Here is a 6,920-nt window from a genome sequence, read left to right on the forward strand (position 1 = left end):
GAGAAAAAAATTCGTTTTCCTTATCTACTTGGATGAAGTTAACTAGCTTGCCACCAAATTAATTTTGAAACTTTTTTTGTCTTAGCCAACCAATCGTGGCTCTTTACACTTCTGTATATTAAAGATACTGACTTGTAATTTTCAAACTCTCTGTCCTCTGAAGTTGTTAAAAGTTTCCGTGGTGTTTTAACATCCTTCTCCCCCTGCCTCTGTCTCTAGGATTAAGTGTAGGATTTTTCTTCCAGCAGGTGGCTTGGAATGGATTCTTGTACTTTGTTCAGCAGGGCGGAGGAGACCAGAGTGAGGCGTGTATAACATTTCTGTGTATCTACGTTGCTTCGCTAGGCAAGGGGTCTGGGCCCAGGCCTTTGACATTTTATTTGACATTTTAGCTTCTAGTGCACCAGCTGGCTAAACTTGTTTTTGAAATAGCCCTGATTTTTAAAAAGGAGCATCTCAGACCTATTTCACGGGGCTTAATAAGGTCAGCAGAGATACTAAGTTCCAGGAATAAAATCAGGCCTGATTCTTTTTTTTTTTTTTAATTAAACCATATTAGAGTTAATTTAAGACCTCAATCTTTAGGCTCTTTTGATTTCCTAGGGCGAGTTTTCTGACTTAGGCTTAATGGGCACCATCCTGACTGGGGATGTCGAAAACCTTCCTTTGGTCAGGAGAGAAGGAAATCATTACGGCTAAGTTGTGGAACGAAAGCCATTATTTATGACAGTGAACCCAAGTAAATGGGACAAAAGGCTTTCAAACACAAGACTTCACTAGAAAAGAGCTCTGTCTTTCCTTAGCTGCTTTAAACTTGGCCTTTTTCTCTTATTCGTTATGGGTTGATTTTGGGAAATGTAGAAGGGGTGTGTGTGTTTGTGTGTGTGTTGTGTGTGTGTGTGTGTGTGTGTGTGTTCTTCCCTCCCCCATCCTCCTTGCCACCTGAGTTTTTATTTCTAATTTAGGGTCATGTTTCTCAAAAAAAATCTAAAGACTATGACTGTGGAAGCATCAGTTACGTCTGACTGGTTATTTTGTGAGCCTTTTCTTTTTAAACCTGGCATAGGGAGCTAAAGCACTTGACAGTTTGAAACAGCTAATTTTAACAGAAACACCTGTTTTTCAGAATGAATGTGACTATGGTAACGTGCAGATCAGGCAGAGATTTTGAAAGACGTCTGCCACTGCCCCTTCTGGGTTCTGCTTGGTACCGAGCTCGGAGTCGGGGGAGAGCTCTGCAGCCTTCCCTATGCTTTCTGCCGTGGGACCACAGCTTGGTCCTCTGGTGTCCAGCACCATCTCTGGGTTTCCAGGGCGGACACAGACATTCGTGAGCACTCCTGGCAAATTCTTGTCTTGATTAAAAAAAAAAATTTTTTTTTTTTACATGAGTATGTGTGAATTGAATTGGCCTGTTTTTAACCTAGGCAGGTCTTTCTTTCTACGGTCCTTTGGGCAGGTGAATTGTCTGTTTCCATTTTAGTGGTAGAGAAGGCTGAGAGACTGGCTGTCCAGGTAGGGGGAAAAGGGTGATACGGTGTCCTCGATAGGCGTTGATTTCATTTAACGGTACAGCCTTTAGGCCAGGGGCTAGCGTGCCTGGGACACGTGTGGTGGGTTCTTGAAGTGAGCGCATGTATAAGATGCTTGCGGCAAGTATCTGTACACAAGGAGTAAATCATTTCTGGAAGGGAAAGTGAGAACGGGCATTGGTTCGGTAAATCCTTGCTGGGGACCAGCGGTGTGTACCAGGCACCGTGCTGAGCCCTGGGGGGCGGGGGGCACAGCGACCTGTGAGCCACAGTGTCTCCCCCTGCGTAGACTCTGGGCGTAGACTCTGGGCCCTACCCCAGGCCTGATCGATCTGAAACTCCGGGGGCAGAGCGGTCTGAATTTTGTCCAGCCCGGTGATGCTGAGGCGTGCCCGCCCTGGAGAGCTGCTGGCTTCCTTTTCTTCCTGGCCGAACCCAGGCGACCCCAGGCGGGAGCACCAGCATTTCCGCAACTTTCTTGTTTGCTCAGGTGTTTTTTTGTTTGTTTGTTTGTTTGTTTGTTTCTTCCCCTCCTGGGTCTTTTGAGCCCTTTTCTTCAGATTGAGAAGATAATGTAGTCTCTCCTGCTAGTTTGGAACGAGCAGGTTTTTCTTTTGCCTGGGTGTGTTGACAAGGACAGAGTCCGCCCCCTCCAGCCCCCTTTGAGATGAGCCAAAGTCACAGAGTAGTGGACTGGCCAGTTAGCTCTCCGTACTCATGCACGTTGTTGTCTCTTGTCCTCAAACACGGGACGGACAGACACCCTCAACCCCTTCCTTCTCGGACTGTCCGAGAAAGAGCGCTTTGCTACTGAATTTCAAGGACTCGATTCAGAACCCAATGAGGCAGGCAGACTTGTGGGATGACCAAGTAAGTCTACAAGACACTCAGGAAGTAGGTCCCTCATGGCAGTCATGCCCCGAGAATTGGGACGATCTCTCAGAGCTTCCGTCCCCACAAGGGAGCATTGCCCAGGAGTGGGGGGGATAGCACAGTCTTGGCCCCAACCCAGACCTACTGGGTGGGCCTCTGCTCTTGGGCAAGGTCTCCAGGTGGTTTCTGGGCACATTAACTTCGAGAAGCACTGTTGTAGGAGACAAGGGTAGAGGCCGTGGGCCGTTCTTGACTGTGGGAGCTCAGGCGGTTAGGGTTAGGATGTTCGTGTGTGTTATGTAACTGGGTCCTTAGAGCAGCCTTGGGCAAGGTAGGCGGCTCTTACTGTGCGTGTCATGTAAGCGTCTGTGCTTCCGTTCTCCCATTGTGAGAGTTATGTACGATGAATTCCTACGACGTGTGAGGCTGTGATAGGCTCCACTGACGACCCCACTCCATGAGGTCACCGGGAGTATGATCTCAGACCCTTTGTGTTAAAGTCAGTTTCCCCCAATAATCTTGCCGCCACCCCCCACCCCTTCATCTGACCCAGCAGATACCCTGCGATGGGCTCCAGGATGTCCCTGAGATAAAGAGCACGGCCCAGCCTCTTCCTCTGTTAAGCTGGGTGGCCCACCTGCCCAGACTCCCCGAAACATTGCATTAAGTTCTTTTTCTTTTTTTTAAGATTTTACTTATTATTTGACAGAAAGACACAGTGAGAGAGGGAACACAAATAGGGGGAGTGGGGGAGGGAGAAGCAGGCTTCCCACGGAGCAGGGAGTCTGATGCGGGGCTCCATCCCAGGACCCCGAGATCATGACCAGAGCCGTAGGCAGACGCTTAACCACTCAGCCACCCAGGCGGCGCGCATGAAGTCCTTAAAACCACAATGACAGTCAAACATTTCAGAGTCCAGGGAGGAATTTGAATGCTCGTTTAGATTTGCTAGCATATTTTAAAAATGAACCCACTTAAAAAAAAGGAACCCACTTGCCGATGTTCAACTTTTAAGTATTCACAGCTACATGTATTTGCGTGATGCAGAAGCTGGGCACAGACAGGGAGCTTTTAAAATCCTGTTTCAGAAGGGACATGGATATGCTTGGTACTCAGTTACCGAGTGTGCCGCCCTGAGCACTCCTGGAAGTTCGGGCACCGACTAAGGGTTCATGGTTTCTGACTTTGTTCTCCTTTGCCTGGATTTCAGGCGGTACTCAGGACACCGATCAAGTGAAAAATCACTAATTAATTGCCTTGCTTATATTATCAGTCAGTTTTGTTGTTTTTTTTTTTTTAAGAGCGTTTTATTTTAAGGAAACTCTATGCCAGTGTAGGGCTCGAACTCAGGACCCTGAGATCGAGTCAGGCTCCGCCGACAGAGCCAGCCAGATGCCCCATCAGTCAACTTTTTTGGAGACCCCGACCGACGTCTCGCCTCCAGAAATGCGAGATGCGCTGTAGGGAACCTGGTCCACTCAGTGCTGACTGACACCCTTGCCGCCGTAGCTTAGCTTTTAGTGAGATGACCTTCTGCTTCCTGTTCTAAAATTAACCGCAAGCCATCCGAGCTCCCCCCTATGGATAGGATTTTGGTATAAAGATTTCCTCAAAACCACCTTGGAGGCCAGGTTCTCCCTGCCCGTTCTTTCTCTTACAAGTCCCGTCGTAAAGATAGGTCGAAACGTGTAAATATAACTCTGGTCTTATCACTTGGAATCTAATTTGTAAGGTGTGTGGGCATTTCGTGTCAGCGATGGTGTGGACCGTTGTCCGCTGAACCGACAAGAGATCATCTCGTACGTCACCCGTCTCGACGACGGACACTTTACCGCCCCACATCTTCCAAGATAACAGCTCTTTAAGTGGAGTCCGCACTCTGGCCGTGAGTCCGATGTGGCTCGTGACCGGGGAGAGTCCCCGAGACACGGCTCTGAACCCAGTCTGGCTCAGCCCCCACGTCTCTGATCATGTAGGACAAAAATAGAGGAGTTTTTGCACCGACAGTACACCCAGAACTGAAGTTTTAAAGAGGCATTCTTTTAGGTGGTTCCGTTCTAACACCTTTCTCTGGAGCTCACCCAAAGCTTCTTGCCCACGTGTTTCCAGAAACACGGGCCATTCTGGACTTCGATAGGGCTTCTTGACCCCGGGCAGCTGGGGAACACCGTGAGAGCCCTGCAGATTACCGATGAGGGCCATCACAGAGTGTCAAGCAGGCTGATACTGACATTATATTTTTAGTTGGGCCTAGAACAGTGTCAGGCTTGGCAAGTCTGATGGTGAAACATTTCTGATTTAGCAAACGCTTACTAGGCGTCAGGGACAGTCTTAGGCATGTTCTTCGTATCTGCGTATTTAGGAGGAATGACTCAAAGCCACACGGATATTTTTAGCAACAATCCTAAGAAGTTCCATCCTTTGTTGTCCTCAAAATCGACTTGAGACGCGGTCTTCCGACAGAGGTGTTTTCTGGGTGCGCCATCCTTCTGTGTTACCTCTGCGTTCCCTCGCGAAAAATGCAGGTCTGGTAACGCGTGGCTTTCAGAGAGCTCTCGGGACGCCAGGAGGAGTGAGTGAGCCCCACCACGACTTCCCAGGGTGCCTTCCCCTTTGGGTATGGTAAATGGCCTTAGGCTCACGGGGGCCGATTCCTTCTTGGACCGACGAGGATCATTCACTCCAAATGCCACAGGAAAAGGTCCTTCATGTATGTTACGCATGAAAGTCTACTTGATCTTCTCCCATGTAGGCGTGTCCGTGAAATTCCATATGGTTTCTACTTGTATGGATCGTCAGATTGCAGAGCCGAGAGCCTGGATGTTTCTACCATCTTCGTGGTTTGAGAAGTGAATGCTGCAGTGTCGGGAGTTCGTATGGACTTTTTGAAGGACTTCCTGCTTGCCTGACCCCAAATGCTCCTTCTACGTTGTTCTTGGGGCTCATTGCTTTCTGGCTGAGAAGAGAATGGGGTCCCGAGGGCCACACAGAGTACAGGGCATTGATTACCTGACACGGCCTCGGGACACTGAGATTTCAGGAGCCTCCCCCCTAGATTTTCCGGCGGTTTCCAACAGACATTTTTCGTAAGGCTGATTCGGTGCGAGGAGCTGGCACCGTGGAGGTGAGCTTCGAGGGTAGCACAGGTGGTAGGACAAATGAGGAGAGACACGGATGAGCACCAGAATTTCATGTTCACGAGGACACTCTAGTCTGGGTCTTTGGCTTTTGGGGACCTTGTAGTTCCTAGATTTGATCAAATTGGATCTGTTTGGTGCCCAGGAAGGCTGTTGGCCTCAGAACTGGTCTTTCCTACCCTTTGTGCTGGGTGAATGCGTGTGATTTAACGAGGGGTTTCACTGAATCTCTTTTCTGGGTGGCTGGAGGGAAGTGTTCAGATGTAGGAACTTCAGGTGCCTTAAAGAGTGGGCTTGATTCCAAGGCCCGGGGGTCGTTTTCTTTTCACTCATTAATTTTGAATCGCGTTGATGCAGCGTGTAGGGCTGCGACCGGACTGGGTCTGCCCTCCAGGCAGCAGCTTTCCTCCCTGCCCCGTCCACCGCCCCCCCCATTCAGGTTGTTTGCCTGGCCTCGGGTCAGGAGACCCGCGTGCGGCCAGTGAGGACAGCTTACCTGCAGAGCGCTCCTGGGCCGGGCTGCCGGGTCCCGTGGACCACCAGGAGTGCAGCTGGGACCCTTGAAGATGCCCGCCGTGGGAGCGCGGGCTGGCCGATGCCGATGGACTGGGAGCCTTCCCAGGCAAGAATCGGAATTTCCCATCACTGTCATCCCTAGCCGGTGGCCAGCGTGCTCGACGCACGTTTGTTGAGTGGAAGAAAAGCAACAGTTGGCATTTTTGAGCCCCTGTGGCGTATGGGAGGAACTTTACGTTGTGTCCTCGTCCTCAGAGCAACCCCTTCAAGGTGTGAGAGTGCTCCCATTTGATAGAGGAGGATGCTCCCTGGGACCAGCCACCCTGGGTCGCAAAGCCAGCAAGCAGTGGGTGCAGTCGAGAACCAGGGTCTGCCTGTTGGAGCCCAGCGTCCTCACCCGCGAGATGACGACAAGAAGGAATGTCTAGGATGGAACCTGTCTGCCCTTTAAGGTTGCAGGGTTCTCCAAACCTGTTATTTTTAACCTCACTCGTAGGATAGTTTCGGGGGGGGGGTTTCCCCTTGAGCCTGCCATGAGCCATTAGACTGAGCCCCTCTTGGGCCAATTATATGGGGCCCCGCATGCCCAGTGTTCCCTTGTCGAGTGTCAGGGAGAGCCGGTCACACGGACAAGGGGTCTCCCACCCGCTGCGTGACCCTGGTATCCGGGAGGCTGCTTGCGGAAGATCGACCTCTGCTCTGCCAAGTGACCGGCACTTGAGTTTCTAGAACGCAAGCATCTTTGTTATCTGCCCAAGGTCCACGGCGGCCCCACTGACTTTAGGATGAAAGCCAGACCGCCGGTGGAGGCGCTTCCCGCTCGTCTGGTGTCTCACAACCCCCCGCGAAGTACATTCCGGCC

The sequence above is a fragment of the Martes martes genome (genome assembly GCF_963455335.1).
Source record: "Martes martes genome assembly, chromosome: 7".
In the NCBI taxonomy this organism is placed as follows: Eukaryota; Metazoa; Chordata; class Mammalia; order Carnivora; family Mustelidae; genus Martes; species Martes martes.